General features: G+C 36.7%; 1 protein-coding gene across 1 annotated transcript in view; it reads right to left on the bottom strand.

Annotated features, from left to right (window-relative positions):
* The window catches only part of FAF1 (Fas associated factor 1), a 534,086-nt gene that overhangs the window by 357,254 nt on the left and 159,697 nt on the right, over window positions 1-17,135 (bottom strand). The window lies entirely within an intron of this gene.

Below are 17,135 nucleotides of genomic sequence, written 5' to 3'. Positions count from 1 at the left end.
TGCAAATCATCCCCTACACATATAGAAAATCTTGGCTTTGGTCTTTTTATATTTTTAAACAAATGACCCCTGAAGAAAATGCCAATGAGATTTCTTGAGCGGGGAGGGAGATGAGACAGGGATGTACAGACAGCATCCAAAAACTTCAATGATAACTTCTGAGTGAAGGAGTTGTAGTAACAATAAAGGTAGCTAACATTATTTAGTTTTTACTAGGTGCTATGTATTCTCTAGGTGCTTTGCTCATATTAAATCATTTAACTCTCATATTACCCCCTCATTTTACAAATGAGGACACCAAGAAAACACAGTGGGAAATCGTGACAACACTGGGTAGGCAAAAGATGAAAGAAAAAATGATGAATTTCAAAATTTGCTCTTTGAAAGACACCTCTAAGAAAATGAAAAGGTAAGTCATGGACCGGGAAAGGTATTTGCTATGTATAAATGTCCAAGAAGGGATTTATATTCAGAATATAAAAAGAATTCTTATAACTCAATAAGATAACAAGTCAGTAAGAAAATGGGCAAAAGATTTGAACAGAAACTTCTCAAAAAAAGATATATGAATAGCCAATAAGCATATAAAAAGCTGTTCACATTAAACAGTCATCATAGAAATGCAAATTAAAACCATGATAAGAGACCACCACATACCTATTAAAATGGCTAAAATTAAACAGGATGATACAAGTTTTGGCAACAACATTGAACAACAGGAAGTCTCATATATTGTACAATCACTTTCAAAACTGTTTTATATATAAAGGTAAACATATAACCTAGCAATATTACTTTTAAGTATTTATCTAAAAGAAATAAAAACATATTTCCCAAAGACTTGTATACTAATATTCATGGCAGCTTTAATCACAATACCCAATAACTAGAAGCAGCCCAAATGCCCAACAATAGGTAAATGTTTTGGGTGTACCACAGTGTCTGGGTGCAGTGGAACACTACTCATCAATAAAAAGGAACATACTGCAGATACATTCAACTACATGGGTACATCTCAAAAACATTATGCTAAATGAATGAAGTCAGACACGAGAAAATACTATACGATTTCGGGTATGTGAAACTCTAGGAAAGACCATTTTAATCTCTAGTTAAAGAAGGCAGATAAAGGATTCCTTAGGATCAGTGGGGAATGATATGGAAGGGACAATAGGGAAATTTAGGGATAATGACTGTGGAGGTGGTAGTAATGTAGGTACTTACATCTGTCGAAACTCATCAAATTGTACACTTAAAATGGGTTCATTTCATTATCAATAAAGTTAATTTTTAAAAAGAGAACCACAAAGAAATCTGCTTCAAACACACTAAAATGGCTGAAATTAAAAAGACTAACACCACCAAATGATGGTGAGGATTTGGAGGACTAGAACTCTCACACACTGCTGATGGGAATGTAAAATGGCACAACTACTTTGGAAACGTTTGACAGTTTTATATAAAGTTAAACAAACACTTAACATACAGTACCACAATTCCACTCTTAGGAATTTATCCAAGAGAAATAAAAACATATGTCCACCAAAGACTAGTATACAAATATTCATAGCCACTTTATTCATAATACCAAAACACTAGATACAACCAAAATATCCATCAACCAATGAATAAACAAGACTGTGGCATATTCACACAAAGGACTGTTATTCAATAATAAAAATGAACTTCTGATACATGCAACAATATGGATGAACCTCAAACATTATGTTGAGTAAACAATGCCAGACACAAAAGATTGCATAGTATATGATTCCATTTATATGAAGTTTTAGAACAGACAAAACTACCAAAATGTGGCAATATAAATCAGATCAATGATTGCCTGCAGCAACATTGAGGGTTACTGACAGGAAAAGAGAACAAATTTTCTAATATGATGGAAATCTTGAAGGGAGGAGGACTGGATACACAATGTATACATACACAATGTGTACATTTATCAAAACTCATAGAGTTGTATATAATTAAAATCTGTATACGTATATAAATTAGTCATTGACAAAGTTGATTTAACAAAAGAACATTAAAACTCCAGTTTAATTCAGTTTCATGAAACACCAGAAAAATGCAATCTCAGATGCATATATTGTCCCATTAGCTATTATTGTGCCCCATCTGTGGTTTGTACTAGCCCATCATCATTTCCCTCTTTCCTTTTGATACAGATCATGTGTTTCTTTCAGAGAACTACTACTCCTGCCTCATCCCATGTGATACTGAAAATATATTAATCATGGTGACTCAATCTAGACCAATCAGGCTCTCCTGGGAATGTGGCTCTTGAACGACTGACTAACTAGTTGAAGATGTGTCCTGACAACAGTGCTCAGTGATAAGTTTCTGACAGAGCAACTCAGTTTACTGGTTTTCCTAAGACTTGGTTTGGTTGTTCAAGCTTTCTTTCAAATGTGTGAGCTTCTCAGCAACCTTTCAATAAACCCTGCTTCCTATCCTCCCTCCCAAATTCTACTTTGTATTCAAAGACTGATAAACCGAGATTAGATGAGGTTACATGACAAACTCAATACAATACACGTTAAGTTACTAACAGACCACCATTTTTCCAGTCTTCAACAATTGTCATAGCATTATCATTAGCTTAATTCTTATAGCAGTCTCCTCAGTTGGTCAATCTCTAAATTAATTACTGATTGCAAATCAGTGAAACTAAACACTTAATACATTTCAAATATAAGAATTTATAAACAAGTAGAAAAAGAAAACCTTTTAAAATTTATGAAAATAGAAATGACAAAAACATTTTCATTATATATAATCATATATATATATATATATAATTACCAGATAGAATAGTATAGGCAACTCTGCATGTTCCACATGTTTAGAAAGCCTGTGAACTAGAATAATTATGATTATAATATTAGCATTGTTTCTATCTCTTGAAAATATTTAAAGTATAGAAAAATGCTTTTTAAATTAGTGCACTTTTGTTTAATTTGAAATCATTACTCTATGGTATGTCAGATTTCAAGTATTTTCAAAATATCTAAATAATAGGTGTCAAACCCACAAAGTACTAGTATTTTAGCATTTACAACTCTGATCTTGCCATCAAGTGAATTCTTCCAACAAAACCCAGGCTTTCTCTTCTCCATAATCAAGGCAGCGTTTTAGACACTGGAGGGAATACAGGATGACAAGACACATTCCTCCCAGGTTGAGCAGTTACAGAAACAATTTCAATCCAGCATGAGAAACAGTATGCGATCACAAAGGAAGGAATGCCTACTGTGGACTAGTAGAGCTCAAGACCCAGACTTGAATCATTTTCTCCAAGAAAATTTAACTGACTCACACCACCTTTTTCTCAATGACTTTTCATTGTGTTGTACTGATACAGCAATCATTCATCTTATTCATGCATTCGAATACTGCATTCATTCATTCATTCTACCATTACAACCCATTCAACAAATATTTAATTACTAACCTGGAACTATTTAAGTACTGAGGAAAAAACAGTTGTGAATGACACAGAATCATCCTCCTCTCATGTTTTTGCCATAAATTGGGCCAATGAGAAATTCTGAAAGAGACCATCATCCTACAGCTGTGAATTGTGGAATTTTCACCTTTGACCTTGTATGGGGAAAAAACGCTCCACAGTCTATCTACTACAACTCTACTTCATTTCTGACACCATATATGTGGGTTTTCCACACATTAAGCAATTTTGTAACACCAGATAGGTGTCCTTGTAACTTAACTCAATTCTGACACTATTTTCCTAGAGATAGAATCAGATCCTACAAGTTAAGGGTTCAGTCCCACAAGACAGTTCCTACTTCAGATGCTAATCCCAAGTTCAGGTTGTCACACCAGCTATAAATCGGAGATTTCCACAACCCTCTCCCCAATTGGATTAATTTGCTAGACTGGCTCACAGAACTCAGGAAAACATTTTACTTACTAGAGTACCAGCTTATTATAAAAGGATATAACTCAAGAACAGCCAGATGGAAGAGATGAATAGGGTGAGGTATGTGGGAAGGAGCATGGAGCTTCATGCTCTCTCCAGGCATGCCACCCTCCTATGTGTTCACCAGCCCAGAAGCTCCCCCAACCTGTACTACTGGTATTTTTACAAATGCTTCAACATGTAGGCATGATCGATCATTAACTCAATCTCCAGCCCCCTCCCCTTCCTAGAGGATAGGAGGTGGAACTGAAATTTCCAAGCTTCTAATCATGGCTTGGTCTTTCTGGTGACTGGCCCCTTTCCTGAAGTTATTCACAAGCCCAAGAGTCTCCTCATTAAAACAAAAGACACACCTATCACCCAGGAAGTTCCAAGGGATCTGGGAGCTCTTTGTCAGGAACCAGGGTCAAAGACCAAATATTAAAACAAGAAATGCTACTCTTATCACTTAGGAAATTACAAGGGTTTTAGAAGCCCTGTGCCAGGAACCAGGACAGACCAATATAAATCTCTATTATTTCACAAATCTCATTAATATGATGTTAATGAAGCGAGCTATGAGAAAGAGATCTATTTTGGGATGAAAATTTCCCCAGCTACAGATGTGACGGGGCAAAGAAACAATAGATTTAAGTGTCCACACTAAAGAAAGACCATGAGATTATGGCCGGAAGCCAATGAGGCCTCAAAAAGATGCTTAATACCATTTCCCCCTCTTTCTTTCTGGGCAGAAAGGAAAATCATTTTTCATAAATAATTATTTAATTTTTCATATCTGTAACAGATCATTTCCAACAATCTACTATATTTAAATTTTTCTAAATGTACCTTCAAATTCCTATTTTCCAAATACATTAATCACTATGATATTCTTCTCTAAATTTTTCTCAAGTACTCCACTGTATGACTCCAAAGCTGATGACTCTTTCCTCTATTTATTATGGACTTAAATAGAAAAATATATAAGATACTCTAAAGGCAAAAAAGTGGAAGTAATGTGAATGTTCGGAGAAAAGCTGGGAAGAAAGGATGATATTTCAATCAAGTATTAAAACAAGGCTCTTCTAGGGAAAAGAAATTTAACTGAGAGCACTCAGGAAGAGATTTTTTTTTTTTTTAAGTAAAATGTATGAATCTACTTAGTCTACCCAGGAACAATGTATGAATCTACTAAGTCTACCCAGGAAGCTAAAAGTAGTTCTGTGTGGCTTCAGCAATGGTTTGCATCAGGAAGCAGTGAGAGGCTGGCTGGAAAATTAAGTAACAGTTAGATTATGAGAGGCAGGATAAAGGCATTAAAAGTTTTACTTAATTTGAAGATAATGGGGAGGCAACTGCTGCAACTCAAATTTGCCTTTTAGGAAAATCACTTGGGTAGCACAGAGAGGTGTGAATTGAAAAGGAAAAAAATGCTGGAAATGATGTCCAGGCTTCTGACTTGGGTGACTGCTCCTGCTCCAGTCCTCTCAATCATTAAAAATGGCATGCAATTCTAATGATTCCATTGCTCAAGTCAAAAATCATGTAGTCATCCTCAATTCTTTTCTTTCTCACAGACTCCACATCCAATCTATGAGGAATTCTTTATTCTATGTCCAAAATGTGGAATCTCACCAACCTTCTCTGCTTCCACCCTGGTCTAAATCATCATCTTTCCCCTGGAGTAGTATTCCAATAGTCTCCAAACATCCTTGCCCCACACACTTGCTGCCTATTCACATAGCAGCCAGCATGATGCTTATAAATGTCAAGCCAAATAAAACCCTTTTCCTACTCAAAATACTCTTATGCCTTCCCATATCATCAGAATCGAAGTCAAAGTCCTTATTCTGACCTTATAAGAGTACATATTCTGGCTCCAGCTCACTCTCGCGCGCCCTCTCTCTCTCTCTCTCTCTCTCTCTCTCTCTGACATCATCGTCTACTAACCCTGCTGAGTTGTCCTGGTTTCCTTACAATTTCCTGCACAAGCCAAGCATGCTCCCACATTAAACTCCTTAACTTATTCTTCCCTTTGTCTGGAATGTTATTCCTTTAGATATCCACATACCTCACTCCCTGACTTCAGTCAGGTTTCTACTCAACAGTCATCTCAGAGAGGCTTTCCTTAACCCTACAGTCTACTTGTTTGTTATCTGTCTTCCCTGACCAGGATATAAGCTCCAAATAACTTAATTTTGTTCACTGATGTGCCCTCATCATGAACAAAAGGGCCTAGTACCTAGGTGGTGTGAGTTAATATACACTGAATACACAAGTGAATAAATGAAAATGCCATAGAACATGAGCAAAGGAACAGGCTGGGGAGGATAGTGAGGTTTGAGCCTTCCAGTTTTAGGCATGTTGGTTTTAAAGTACACATGGGACATTCACACAGAGATGTCCAATAGATTGTTAAGAATCTTAAAATGTGTGAGTTCGAGATACAGAGTTTGGAGTCATGAGTCATTCACTTTAAACATATTTGGGGAAAAACAGAACTACCAAATGATCCAGCAATCTCACTTCTAGTTATATATCTAAAATAATTGAAATCAGGGTCTCAAAAAAGATATTTGTATACTCACGTTCACAGCAAAATTATTCACAATAACTAAGAGGTAGAAGCAACCCAAATGTCCAGCAATGGTAATGGATTAAAAAAAAAATGGTACATACAAACAATGGAATATTATGCAGCCTTAAAAAGGAAGGAAATATTGTCACGGGCTACTGTATAGATAAATCGTGAGAACATTGTGCTAAGTGAAATAAGCCAGCCAAAAAATAACAAATACTGTATGATTCCACTTATATAAGGTACCTAGAGTAATCAAATTCATGGAAACTGAAAGTACATAGAATGGTGGTTACCAAGAGCTGGGGGGCCGAGGGGGGCTTATAGTTTAATGGGTACAAAGTTTCAGTTTTGCACAATGAAAAAGTTCTAGAGATCTGTTTCTCAACAATGTGTATATATTTAACGCTATTGAACTGCATACTTAAAAGTGGTTAAGATGGTATATATTATGTGTCTTATATCTCAATAGTGTTTTTAAAAAGTATTTGCAAAAGTCTTAGGAATGGATTGAGTTTACCCAAAATGAGAGGTAGTGTGAACAAAGAAAAGCCTTCACTGATGGAACCTTTGGAACGCCAACATTTTAGCATGTAGGAAAAATCAGTGAAAATATTAAACAGAAGTATGAGAGAAGTAGAAGGAGATATATATGGGCACCTGAGCTTCAATACAAACCTCAGTTACAGTTACATATATGCATCAACCAAGTTGTTAATACTGAAATGTTGGCCTTAGAGAAACCACCAGGTATGATAATTTATTGCCATTAATAGAAAACGGATAAAAGGCAGATGGCATGCAAATGCTAATTTTTATATATTCATTTTATTTTATTTTTATTTTATTTAGTTATTTATTTTTTGGCCGTGTGGCATGTGGGATCTTAGTTCCCAGACCAGGGATCGAACCTGGGCCCCCTGCAATGGAAGCGTGGAGTCCTAACCACTGGACCACCAGGGAAGTCCCTATATATTAATTTTATATCTTTGTTTTTAAGCAAAGAAAAAAACTACAGTAACAATTCATATTCAGTATTTAGTTCTCTATGACCTATGATCTACTATAATTTAACTAGGCAATTAAGGGAATTTCTATGTTCTGTAGTTTAAGTCTGTTTTCAAATCCCGGTTCTATCATATATTTATTACCTGTGTGACTTTCGTCATGTTAACTTGACTACTCTAAGATTTAGTTTTCCATCTATAAAGTGGAGGTAATAATACCAACTTATTTCATATGGCTGTTATAAGGATTAAATTAGATAATACAAGAAAAGTACTCTGCAAATGTTAGCCACCATAATTATCCATCCCCATTACATGGTGTTTTTGTTTTAATCAGTTTTGTTATGTGCTGTACATCAGTGGTGCATAAATATCTGCCTCACGCTGGGCTAGAAATCCAGATATATAAAGTCCTGCTCCCAATGATCCAAATTCAGATGGTCTGAAATGAGGCCCAGAAATCTTCCCCCACAACACACAAACTCCTCAAGTGATTCTGATGCACAACGAAGTTTGAGAACAACTATAGAGAGTTTATAGCACACATTTTAGAGACCCATATATAGTCTGTTAGTCTGCCATTACATACAGAATCTATTATTTCCCCCTGAACCCTTTATTATTTTAGAAGTTACTTAATGTTTAAAGGCATAGGTTCTTCATAAACTCCCTCACATGTTATTAAATATGCTAAAAGTGAGGGTTCTTGAGCCAGAAAGCCGTATATCCCAGCCCCATCATTTACTAGTTGTGTAATCTTTAGAAAGTCACTTAACGTCTCTCTGCCTCAGTTCTCTCATCAGTAAAATGCGGGGTGATAACAGTACTTGCACATTGGGTTTTTATGAAACTTGTTAACATATATAAAATGCTTAAATGGTGTTCGATACATAGTAACATACCCAATAAAGGTGAGCTGCTTTTATTGTAACTGTTGTCATACTGAGATCTACCCTTGTTTGAAATCACAAATAGTTTTTAATCACAAAATTTTGAAGGCAAGGAAAGGACACTACTTAAAAATAGAAAATTTTCCACTCATAACACTTACCAATTGTAGACAACTTATTTCTGGAGATGTTTCCTCTCTCTCTTCACTATTTAAATAATGGTCTACCATCATCAACATACTCTAACAGTTACAGATAAGATGATCAGACTAAAGTAGAAGCGAGTAGTTTAATATCCCCTACAACTAACCCTAAACTCAAATTTCTTTTTATTAATCTTGCTGTTTACTTTTGCAATAGAAAAGAATTCCAATTGGCTATCCTGTAACAGGTCCTAATAGCAAATATTTGGTTTTAATAAGTGCTAATTTGATTTTTTTTTCAGGGGAAGAAAACAGAGAGCAAAACAATTTAAGAAATATAACCATTCCACAATTTGTTTTTAGTCTAGTGCAAAAAAAGTTCACTGAATCTTTCCAAGCAGATATCACTATCAAAATAGCCCAACATGCAGAATCAAGACTGCTGCAAACCAAATTAAAGACCAAGGAATACGAGGCAGATTCTAAGACTACGAATGGTACCTGAGAGACTCGCCCTTGTCAAATAAATATCTACAGATGAAAAAACAAATAGCAAACTGGGAGAACCACATAGCTAAGATCAAAACGAACTGACAACCAAGATCTCATTTACTAAAACCAAAATGCAAGAAAGGTAGTTTCTGGTACAGTCACTTACTTTCTTTCCCTGGATTCTTTACTCTTCCTTAGGCAAGTGGATGGTACTTAGACTCTAGTCAGCATCACATAAAGGCCTACACAACCTCTCTCTCTTCCACCTATTATAAAATAACTGCCTTTTGCTCTATCCAATAGCTGTGGGAAGAGGAAGGGAGAAATCCACTAATCTGCCTTTTCTAGATTCAACTGGCAAGCTAAAACACAAAAGAAACAGAAATGTCTGAAGATTAGCAGTTTGAAGGCTTTATGGAGGTAGACATCCTGCAGTATTCAACAGAAGACTTTTAGTTGGTTGAGCAAAGCCAACAAACCAGATATGCTTTATATTATAAGCAGCAACAAAAGGAAAACACTCTTCCTGGTTACCAGCAGTCCTGAATACAGCTACCTCTATTTTGAGACTGATGTTCATCTAAAAATCAATTTAATTCAGGAAAGTAGATTGCAGTTACTCTGTGCAAAGAATTGTGCTAGATATTGTAGATAACAAATGGGTAAGACAGCCCAAACCTTGGGAAACCAGGAGGAGAAATAAGAATACAGCATTAAGAAGAATATATAAAGTGTCACTAGCTTAAAAAATGGCAACTCCATTCTTCCAGTTGGTCCAACCAAAAACCTCAGAGTTATCCTTGACTCTCTCTTTCTCTCACTATTCCCTCCTTCCCCACTCATTAACAAATTCTGATTGCTGAAATGTTAAAACACATTCAGATTCTGATCACATTTCACTGCTATCACTATGTTCCAAGTCTCCATCTTCTCTCTCCTCCATTATTATAACAGCCTCCTAAATGATTTCCTGGCTTTGCCCTTGCTCACCTTCAGTGTATTCCTATTTAATAGTGAAGTTATTAGATCATGTCAATGCTCTACTCAAAATCTTCCACTGATATTTTCTCTAGTATAAAAAGACAACATCCTTAAGATTCCTTATTCCCTCCCTCACTCCCCTAATCTTTCTAACTTCTCCTCCTCCTCCTTTCCTGAGCCATACTTGTCTCCCTGATGTTCCTGGAAAAATGTCAGGCCTGATTTCTCACGTAAGGATTTTTGTGGTCACTACTCCCCCTGCCTGAAACGTTCTTGCCCCCAGATACATGGTTCACTTGCTAATTCCCTTCCTCCAAGTCTTTATTCAACTGTCACCTGTCTACCTTTTCTAAAAAGTTGCAGACCACCACCCAACATACTTCATATCCTTCTTCCCTGTTTTATTTTTTTTCTTAGCATTATCATTTTCTGATATATTATATAATGTTACTTACTTATATTATTTACTGTCTGTCCCCCATTGTGAAAATATAAGCTCCGTCATGGCAGGGAGTCTTATCTGTTTTGATTAACTGTTATTTTCCTAGCACTGAGAAGAGAACTTTGCATATAGTAAATGCTCAATAAATATTTTCCGGTGAATTTCTGAGTGAAAGTGTTAAGTGACTAAATCTGCATTATTAGATGTCTTTTGGGACATTAAGAGGAATGAAGAGGAAAGGGAGCATCTGACATGTGCAAGGCATTATGTAAAGTAATTACACATCATTACCTATCTCATTTAATCCTCACTCTATGAAGCAAGCATGTTAACAGATGAGGAAAATGACATTCTGAAAAATTAAGAGATTGATCCAAAATCACACACAGTAGCATTCAAACTCAGGCCTCTCTGAGTCCAAAAAGTCCTGCTCTTTTCATCATAAAGCAAGTTGGGGCCTATTTCTTGACAACAACATAGAGGAAAGGGTGTACTTTGAGTATCAGATCAACACAATACAAATCTCTATAATACACTAGCAATACTAATATTAACTACAGTTCCTTGGGTCACTAAGTCTATTTTAGGAACTGAGAAATCAACCCACCTCTGATCTGTGTCTATGTGGAGGAAGGGAAGGTGACAGCTGAGTTGGAGGGCGAGGTGGGGGGGGCGCTGACTACTACCACCAATATGATTATTCCTAGAAATCTCTGAATTCCTGAGGCTATAGAACATCTTCTAGACTAGTGCTACCCAACAGAACTTTCTGCAGTGATGGAAATATTCTGTATCAGCACTGTATGATACTGTAGCCCTACATAGCTAGTGATCACTTGAAGTATGGCCAGTGTGACCAAGCAACTGAATTATAATTTAATAATTAACATAATTATTAAATTATTCATTTAAACTTAAATACCTACATGGGGTTAGTAGCTTCAGTACTGAACAGCATTGTACTAGACTCTCCATTCCACTTCAACCACCTCCTTCACCCTACTCACTAGCTCACTTGTAATACTTTGATCAATTTTAGATGATGAGACTGAATATAGGGCAAAATTCTTTTCCCAAAACTATCCCAAAGAAAAGAGGAAACTGCCCTATAGTTGAGTCTTTACATTATTTTCTTTTTGAAGAACAAAAAACTGTTTAGAAAAGACACAGAGCCTAAAACAACTTCAGACAATACTAGTTTTGGACACTGAAAACAGGTTACCAAATGGAATCAGAGTTAAAAAGAATGGCAGAAATTCAACAGATTTCATATTTATTTAGCAAGCGGGGGGGTGGGGGTATTAGCTCACAATTAAAATTTTAGATGTCATTATAAATAAGCCCATGAAAGATTACTTGAAAGGATTTCATTGTAAAGCTCATGAATAGCAAATGAGTTCTTGTGGCTTGAGATTAAAATTCCCAGAAAAAGTACCATATCCAGATTTTTTTTAAGCACTCTATCTCAAATCACTTAAGCAAAAATTAAGATCACGTGCTCTGGAAAACTGAGAGACTATTTCCAGTAATGAGGAAGACACGAACATTTAAAATGAATGTGAAAGGTTTGAATAACGTTTCACTAAATGAGTTATTTTTAAAAAGCAATATTTCTAAAGTAATAGTTTATATTATCTAACTTAAAATATGTATGTATAACTTAACAAGCTAAACTTAATGACTATTTCATATACAAGCTTTAAAAAGTTTATATATTCAGGCTAACCAAAATATATTTATTGGGACTTCCCTGGTGGCACAGTGGTTAAGAATCTGCCTGCCAATGCAGGGGACACAGGTTCGAGCCCTGGTCCTGAAAATCCCACATACCACAGAGCAACTAAGCCCATGAGCCACAACTACTGAGCCCGCCTGCTGCAACTACTGAAGCCCATGTGCCTGGAGCCCAAGAGAAGCCACCGCAATGAGAAGCCCGCACACCACGATGAAGAGTAGCCCCTGGTCGCTGCAACTAGAGAAAGCCCACGTGCAGCAACGAAGACCCAACACAGCCATAAATAAATAAATAAATTTATTTTTAAATATTTTTATTATCTTATCATTGGGAAAATGAGACTCATACTCAGACATATACAATAAACCCTCATTATTTATTTTAAAAGAAGCTAAGCTCATCCTCTTCAGTCAACAGTCATGAGGGCCAATGCAAGTCTCTATCCCATACCCTGGGCATTGTCAATCATTCTCACACTCTCTCAATTTTTATTGCCAAAATCTATTTGAAGACAGTTATTTTATGGGCCGTTCGCTTAGCACATATTATATTTTGCCTTATAATGTTAATCCTTTTTCTCCCAGCTATGTGTTTTGTGTCCTCAATTAGAGTCTAAGCTCCCATAGGCAAGAACAATGTATTACTTCTTTGCATTCATCATAGCACTTAGAACTGATTGATTTTCTAGAAGATAGGAAAGCTGTGTATCCAGTGCTCCAAATATACTAAAGAATGACCAAACAAAATTGTCTTCAATCTCTTGTCCTACAACAGATCTGCAGGACAATTACTTCAAGCTCAGTAAATCTGACCAATTTGTACAAGGCAAGCACTACTAAAATCCAAGGTCTTTCCAATCCCAGTTCCTAACTGTTGATCCTCTACTGACTGATTACCATCTTATCTGCACACTTTAAATATTAGTACTCAGAAATCAAAGTGCTAAAGGAGTACAAATCATTAAGTTGGTTATATATTTTCCTTTTTTAGTACTATAAACTAACAAGTAAGCTCCCTCCGTAACTTTATGTAACTGAAATATGCAATTTAATGCTCTGCTTACTTCCACCTAGATGAAAAACTCTTCTCCACACCACTACCCTCTCCCCTTAGCCCCCTTCCACTGGTACTACAGGAAGGGATAGAGGCAAGAGAAACAGGAAGGTGGAGGAGGGATAATAACAGTTAGTGGTAGCAGAGAACGTACATACGTGATCACGGCACATAATTTCATGGTAATGTGTCCACTTTGGGAATGTCTTGGGCAGCAATGGTCAGACAACAGCCCAGACATTTTCATTCAGGAAATAATCAGTATTAACAAAAGATAAGGGCTTATAAATAACCAATGAAGGGAAAAGGCTCCAGGCTGATGAGAATCAAAAGTTCACTAAATCCAAATCTCTTCTTCATTGCTTAATATCAATAAGGGACAGGAATAAAAGATATTTATACAGAGAATGCAGCATAGTCATGAATCCCAATTCCAGATTTAGAGACCTAAATTCAGATAACAGGTCTATTGTTGACTGTATGTGTCATCTTAGGCAAGTCATTTGCCCTCCAAATATGCAAAATGAAAGACATTCTAATAATAATACTTATTTCCTAGGGCTGTTGTGAAAATTAATGAGAAAGAAGGATACAAACTACTTAGGACCTGATATATGGAAAGTACTCTATATGCTTACTTTTTATTTGAAGTAGGAGAGGGTGAGCTTTTCCATTTGGTTTTATAGCTCTGGGCAAGGTATTACGTCAGGTAATAAGAGTGTTGAATTGGAAATCAAGAGATGGGTTCATGTCATGGCTTTCTCAATAACTTGATCTTTGACCTTGGCCAATTTCTTTCTCTCTATGAGCCTTTACGTTACCAAATCTGTAAAAACAAAGGGGTTGGGCTAAATGACCTTGTGTTACTCAGAGTTCTCCAAAGAAAGAGAATTCATAGGATGGAGAAGGAGAGAGAGACAGAGAGACAGAGAGAGAGAGAGAGAGAGAGAGAGAGAGAGAGAGAGAGAGAAGTAGATAGGAAGAAAGAAATTAATTTTAAGGAACTGGCTCATGCAATTATGGAGGCTGACAGGTCTAAAATCTGCAGGGTGGACCAGCAGGCTGGAGACCTAGGGAAAAGCCAGTGTTGCAGTTCAAGTATGAAGGCCATCTACTACAGACTTCCCCTTGCTCAGGAGAGGCCTTCAACTGATTGGATGAGGCCCATCAACATTATAGAGAGCAATCTGCTTTACTATGTTCACCAATTTATATATAAATCTCAACCAAACACATTCTCACAGAAACATCCAGAATAATGTTTGATCAAATATCTAGGCACTGTGGCCCAGCCAAGTTGACACATAATTTTAACAATCACAGATCTCTAGGGTGCTTTCCAGACCTAAGATTCCATAACCTTTGACCTTTGCACCTGTGAGGGTGCTTACTTCATAAAGTCTACTGATATATCCCTATGGGATTCTTCAGGGAAATTAACCACAACAACAATAAATAAACATATATATACACGTATATCAATAAAGTTAAATCCACTTAAATTAACAGGATAACAGGACAGGAATTGAATCTGGACTACATGTAAAATCTCCAATGTCTCTTTGTAGGTTTTTAAAACTAGCCACAAATTCTTGGATAATACTCCCATCAAAAAGTGGGCTCTTGGGGCTTCCCTGGTGGCGCAGTGGTTGCGCGTCCGCCTGCCGATGCAGGGGAACCGGGTTCGCGCCCCGGTCTGGGAGGATCCCACGTGCCGCGGAGCGGCTGGGCCCGTGGGCCATGGCCGCTGAGCCTGCGCGTCCGGAGCCTGTGCTCCGCAACGGGAGAGGCCGCAGCAGAGGAAGGCCCGCATACCACAAAAAAAAAAAAAAAAAAAAAAAAAAAGTGGGCTCTTAAATCTACATAGGCTTGTGACTGCTTTGACCAACAAAGTACAGCAGTAGTACACTACGTGACTTCTCAAACTAGGTAATAAAAGGCTATAGAGCTTCTACGGTTTCCTTAAAAGTTCACTCTTGGGAAACTCCCTTTCAGAATGTAGCCCCAACTTGTGAGAAAAGTGCAAACCACATGGAGAGGTCATGTAGAGATGATTCAGTTTACTGTCCTAGCTGAGCTCAGCCTTGTAGTCATCCCAGCACAGGTTCCAGACACATGAGTGATGAAACCATCTTGGAAAGAGTCTAGCCCCAGATATTCCAGCTCCCAACCATATGAGTCACACTAACCCATTTGACTCATCCCAGCTGAAGCTCTGGACATCATGGAGCAGACATGCTATTCCTAACATAATCTTTTTAAATTTCTGATCCATGGAATCTGTGAACATAATAAGGTGCTTATTTTATGCCACTAAGTATGGGAGTAGTTTATTATACAGCAACAGGAACTGGAATGCTTTTTCATATCCAGGACTCAATATCAAATTGGATTCAATTTGACAAGCACATTGCTAGGAACTTTCCATATGTAATTTTGTTTAATCTTAATAACCTTGTGAAATAATTATGATTACCTGAGGATTAAAGCAGTTAATTTAACCAATTAGCCATGCTCTTACAGTAAATATTAGAATGGAGCTGTAAATCAGGTCTTTAGGCACCATGTCTAATTTATAGCACCACCATGTTCTCACAGTCATCTCTAAAAGCCACTATTTTATCAAGCCCTTTCCTTAAAGCCATTTTTCATAGGGACCTGTAATAAGTATCAAGAGGGGATCATTTTGATAAGTATGACACTGAGAGAGGAAGTAGGGGTAAGGTACTGAGATGCATATGTGAATAAGAGAACAGAACCTCAAAAAGTAGGGATTTGGACTTACGGCAACTGCAGACTGAATGACACAATGAACCAACACCCCTCATCTCCGGGGTATTCTCTTTAGTGTTCTAACCAGATGTTGAGAGAAGCTCATAAAAACTGCAAACTTGCCTGGAGGTGAGGCAGGGCTCTGTATCAAGCTCCCCAGGTGATTTTTAGTTCACTTAAGTTTAAGAATCACTGATTCCCAAACTAATTTGATGAATGCCAAGAATCAGTGATATTCTCTCGGTTTCAAATTTCAACAGGGAAATCTACATTTTCCCTGACATGATTTAATGGCTTACCTAAGAAGTCCTCAAAACAAAATAATACCAAGTATTGGAGCTTAAGGGGTAAAAGTGATGTTTATTTGACTTTCACAAATTAATCATATGGTATATTTTTGCAAGGTTGGAACTATTACACTTGGTTGGGATGGGGTTGCAGCGGTTTAAAAATATTTTTTAAATAAATCCTAATAATTAGAACTCTGAAAATCAATAGATCTAGCCAAATAGACTGAGCTAAAAGGCAAATGCTGTCTCTTCCCAACTAAATAAATAAAATAACTATTTTATATACATAAAATATAGCAAAATTATTCAACATCTGAAAACATACTGGCCATACAGAATAAACAGCTGCAATTAATAATCCTGAATTGATTTAACTGTAATAACCCAAGATTTTTCTTAATCTATAAGAGTGTAGAGGACAATTCTCTACAGGAATGTGGAATTGCTATAAATGATTCCATGAAACATTCAAATACACTTGTACAGGCCTTAAGAATTTCTGTGATGTTTGTTGAACTACAATCCATACAAAACACCAAGACAAATAATTTTGTTTCATACACAATCTATCCTTTTAACAATACAAAAATATGACAAAATATATAAACACACCTTATCTGCCAACTGGTACACAGATGTTACTCACAACAGCAACACAGCATACCTGAACATTTAACCACAGTCTGAAAATACAAATAACATAAACTGCAAAATGACCAATTATGCTCCTTGAGCATGCTGAAAAAAGTAGCCACCATCTACCCTATCTTTGGCACGTATTAAAAGATAAAAAATTCAGTCAGCTTTTCCTC

Source organism: Physeter macrocephalus, chromosome 4, assembly GCF_002837175.3.
Source record: "Physeter macrocephalus isolate SW-GA chromosome 4, ASM283717v5, whole genome shotgun sequence".
Taxonomy (NCBI): Eukaryota; Metazoa; Chordata; class Mammalia; order Artiodactyla; family Physeteridae; genus Physeter; species Physeter macrocephalus.
This window is presented reverse-complemented; position numbering and strand designations above follow the sequence as displayed.